Source organism: Garra rufa, unplaced genomic scaffold (assembly GCF_049309525.1).
Source record: "Garra rufa unplaced genomic scaffold, GarRuf1.0 hap1_unplaced_003, whole genome shotgun sequence".
Classification (NCBI taxonomy): domain Eukaryota; kingdom Metazoa; phylum Chordata; class Actinopteri; order Cypriniformes; family Cyprinidae; genus Garra; species Garra rufa.
In genome coordinates this window covers 8627124-8632123 of record NW_027394278.1, presented here as the reverse complement: position 1 = coordinate 8632123, position 5000 = coordinate 8627124, and positions in this window count along the sequence as shown.

The window sequence follows — 5000 nt, the reverse complement described above, 5'->3', positions numbered from 1 at the left end:
GAGATGGCTATGAAGGGCTTGGAGTGTGAAAATGGAGAAGGGGAAACAGCGAAAGGTGATGGAGAGAGTCAGGAGGGTGACAGTGCAAAAGGGCAAGGCGAAAAGCTGCAGGTGGAGGGATGTGGAGGAGTGCCAGAGAGTCTAGAGACAATCGAGGACGAGGACATGGACACAAGCGAAGGAAAAAGGGTGCAGAAGAAAAGAAAGAAGAAAGAAATGGAGGAGCACACTGCAGAAAGTAAGTGCATGGATTGAGCAAAATGAGTATGATTTTTTTCAAAATTATGATACTTGCTATGTGGGGCATTATGAACATTGCCTGTTTGAATAGCAATGGGTTAAGAGATGAAAATAAGTTTGAGAAGGTGAAGGGTTTGTTAAAAGCGGATATACTCTGTTTGCAAGAGACACACTGGTCTGATGAAATAATGGACAACATAAGAAAGAGGTGGGAAGGTGAAATTATTTCTAATCATGGGACTGCAAAATCCTGTGGCGTGGCAACCCTGATAAAAGGAGATCAATTAAACAATGTGAAGCAAATATACAAGGATGGAAATGGGAGATTGTTAGTGATTGAATTTGTATTTCACAATGAACTGTTCAGGCTGATAAACATTTATGCACCTAACACAGAAAATGAAAGAAAAGAAGTCTTTAAAGAAATTAAGCCGCTGTGTAAAGGCAACTTTATAATAGTCGGTGACTTTAATGTATGGTGCACAAGACTGGACGCGTCAAGCAGCGCAAACTTTAAGTCAGATGTATCCAGAAAATATTTAACTGAATGGATGCAAAATGAGGACATAGTTGATGTATGGAGGGATGAGAATCCCTACAAAAAAGACTTCTCTAGAAGACAATTGGTGATGGGAGTCTTGAAACAAAGCCGTATAGATTTATGTTTAACCAAAAGGGAAATGTTAAAATGTATAAAAAATGTGAGATATAAGTTTGTGGGAGTAAGTGACCATGCTATTATGATGGTAAAGATGGGTGTGAATGAGGAGGAGAGGGGGGGAGGAATGTGGTGTTTGAATGCAGACTTGCTAAAAGAAGAGGCATATAAAGAAAATATCAGAAAATGTATAGATTATGAAATGGAAAATATCTTATTTGATGAAAATGTATGTGAGTGGTGGGAAAAAATGAAAGGGATAATTAAAAAAAGAAGTATTAGATATGCCAAACAAAGGAATTTTAAGAGAAGGAGCAAAGTTGAGGTAATGCAAAATGAATTGAAGAGGGAAGCAGAAAAAATAGAAAGTAATCCCGAGCAAGATAAAGAACGCTTTATGCAGATAAATGCAGAAATAGAGGAGTATGAAAAAGAAAAAAGTAAGGGTGCAATAATAAGGAGTAGAGCGCAGTATGCGTTAGAGGGAGAAAGAAGCACAAAGTTCTTTCTAAACTTAGAAAAGAAAAAGCAGATGAAAAAGTATATAACAGAGTTGGAAAATGAAAAAGGAGATAAGATTACTGATTATGTGGAGATAATAAGAGAAGTAGAAATATTTTATAAGAAGCTATTTAAGAAAGAAGGGGTTAAACAGGAGTGTGTGGAGGAAGTTTTGAACTCTGTGAGTGTGAGGTTAAGTGAAAGTGAGAAAAATATATGTGAAAGTGACATAGGTATCGAAGAAATAAAAGAAGCAATAAAACAGACAAAGAAGAATAAAAGCCCGGGCTCAGACGGCTTAACGCATGAGTTTTACAAGACTTTTGAAGAGACTGTAGCACCAATATTGTGGAAGGTTTATAGAAGTATGGAAGAGAGAGGTGAAATGCCAGAGTCTATGGGGCTAGGAGTAATCACAATACTATATAAAAATAAAGGAAGTCCACTTAAGCTAGAAAATTATAGACCGTTGAGTCTGTTAAACACGGATTATAAAATACTGACAAAAGTGCTGGCAAATAGGATAAAAGAGGTGGTAGGGTCAATAGTATCACCAAGCCAAGCTTATAGCATAAAGGGAAGAGACATTACAGATACAATTTGCACAATAAGGGACGTAGTAGAAGGGATGGGGAAAGATGGGAAAGGGGGATTGGTTTTATCTATAGACTTAAATAAGGCTTTTGATAGGGTGGAACATAGCTTTATAGAACAGACAATGGGGAGATTTGGGTTTGGAGAGAGAATGCAAAAGTGGATAAAATTAATATATGAAAATGCTAAAAGTTGTGTTAAGGTTAATGGGGTGTTAACTGACCCCTTTCAGTTAGAGAGGTCAGTAAGGCAAGGCTGTCCGTTGTCTGCAATACTGTATTCAATAACAGCTGATCCACTGGCGACACTCATCAAAAATGACAAGGAAATAAAAGGTATTCAAATACCAAATGGAGGATTGAGTGTAATACATCAATATGCAGATGATACAACTTTTACAGTTAGGGATATAGAGAGTATAAATAAAATTAGAAAACAGATGGAAAAATATGGGAAAGCGTCAGGTGCTAAAATAAATGTGGAAAAATCTGAAATAATGAGTATAGGAGGAATAAGGGTGGAAGGGTCAGATGTTCCATTTAAAATAACGAAAGATTTTATAAAAGTTTTAGGGGTAAACGTAGGAGAGAATGCAAAAGAGGCAAGAGATGCAACATGGTCAGGAGTGCTAAACAAAATCAAGCAAGTGTTACAGTTTTGGAGACTAAGGGAATTAAGACTAAGAGGAAAAGTGGTAGTGGTTAATTCTTTATTGTTAACTAAATGTAATTATGTGATGGGAGCAATTGATTTACCAGACTGGGTGTTAAATGGAATAAAAGAGGCTGTGAATATTTTTGTGTGGGGTGGGAAAGGAGTAAAAATATCAGCAAAAACATTAATAGCAGATTACAGTGAGGGGGGTTTGAAATTGATGGATTTAGATGTGAAAAGGAAAGCAATAAGAGTTAAGACAATAAAAAAGTATTTATGTGGCAAAGTAGAATATGGATGGAAGGGGTATATGAGAAAATATTTAAATGAAGGAGGAGGGTGTGGTGAAGAAGGAGTGTTCATGGTTTTAAAAAAGCCAATGATTGAAAAGTTGCCTTTGTTTTACCAAGAAGTGTTTACTGCATGGGCTGAATTTGTGATAAATGTAAACTATGAATGTGAAAACATAAACCAAATACACAATCAGCCAATTTTCCTGAACCCAAGAATAAGGAGGGGAGGGAAAATGCTTTACAACAGACTGTTCATGAGAGCGGGGGTAAGGAAAGTAAAGGATTTGGCTTACGAATATGTAAAAGGTTTTTTACCGAATAGAGCAATATATGATTGTGTGGTGGGGTGGGATGATGAAATTGAGAAAGCAAAAGTGGATGGTGAATGTGAAAACATTAAAAAAAGCCTGCCTGAAAGGTGGGTAGAAAGGATTGAAAGGGAAACTGTTAAAGTGGGAGATTGGGGAATGCCTGAAATGTACATTGTGGAAAATGGGAGAAAAAAGTTTTTGTGGGAGATAAATGTGAAAACTGTATACAAAATGATGGTCAGAAAGGAGATCAAAGTGCCTGCATCAGAAGCGGTATGGCCAAGATTGTTTCCTGATTTGAAAGTAAAAACAATATGGAGAAACTTAAATATAAAATACAACGGACTAGACTGTGAGAACTTGGACTTCAAGCTACGACACAATAGAATCTATACAAAGGTGGTAATTCATCAAATGAATAAAAATGTGAGTAGAGAATGTGATATATGTGAGACAGAGCCAGAAACTTTGATGCACATTTTCTTTGAGTGCAAGGAACTTGAGGAGTTTCATGTGTCGTGGCAAAAATCAAACGACTCTCATCGCATAAGAGACAAACTCAATCAATTGTCTTTTGTAAGGATTTATTCTTTGCAAAGAAGGTCAGACAGTCATACAGGAACACAGGTTGCTGCAGAATGTGACAAGAAAGGGAGGGTTTCCTCCACTTTTATATCTCTTCCCTAGTCCCCAAGGTTATATCTTTAAACAGCCTGTAACTCTCCATCCCCCAGGAACCAAAGAAAACTCCTTTTTTAGCATACTAGTCAACCTATAGAAAACCTTCTAAGAGACCTTTTGGGTCACCAAAGGTGCCCATTTGCTTCCCCAGCTGCTTCCCCTCATCTAGATGACATTCTTTACCTTTTATGTCTCTTTGCTTTCTGGGTGTCTCTATTTAAAGAAAAAGTATATGCTTCTAAAATCACACAGAAAGGGTATAAATGAATTTTTCTTTCACACATGGAAAAATGAAAAAACTGATAAAAGATGGAATGGGAAAAGGGGTTGCAGAAGATGAGTGGAAAAAACTGTTTTTGTTTGGTGAATGTACAAATTATAAGGATAGGAAGGTGAACTTTTGGAATTTGATTCTAAGTAATGCAAGGTATGCAATATGGGTGAGGAGGAATATGGCATACTATGAGAGAAAGAAAGTAGATGTGACTGAAATGTTCAAGAGTATTGTTAGAAAGAATGTGTATATAATGTGGAAATACCTAAGCAAAGAAGAATTTGAAAAAGCATTTGTAGAAGAAAGTGGATTTATATGTACAAAAGAAAGGTTTAGTTTAACATTTTGAAAAGAAATGGTTATATTTAAGTTAGGTATTTTTGTTTTGGGTTTTTGGTTTCGTTTGAGTGATATAAAGGAGGGTTAAATTCAAAGCTCATGCTGTATATGCTAAATTGTCTTCAAATGTAATAAGATTGAAAGGTGTAATGAATGAAAAATGAGTTATGTAAATATTATTTTGTACTTTTTGATAATAAAAAAAAAAAAAAAAAAAAAAAAAAAAAAAAAAAAGTGCGCCCGATCTCGTCTGATCTCGGAAGCTAAGCAGCGTCGGGCCTGGTTAGTACTTGGATGGGAGACCGCCTGGGAATACCAGGTGCTGTAAGCTTTTGCCTTTTCTTCACTATTTATATAATATGCTGGCTTTTAGAAAGACGTGTTTTACCGCTCTATTTATTACAATCATTTACATGTATTATAGAGTTTTAAGTGTTTTACATGTTTTTTAGGCC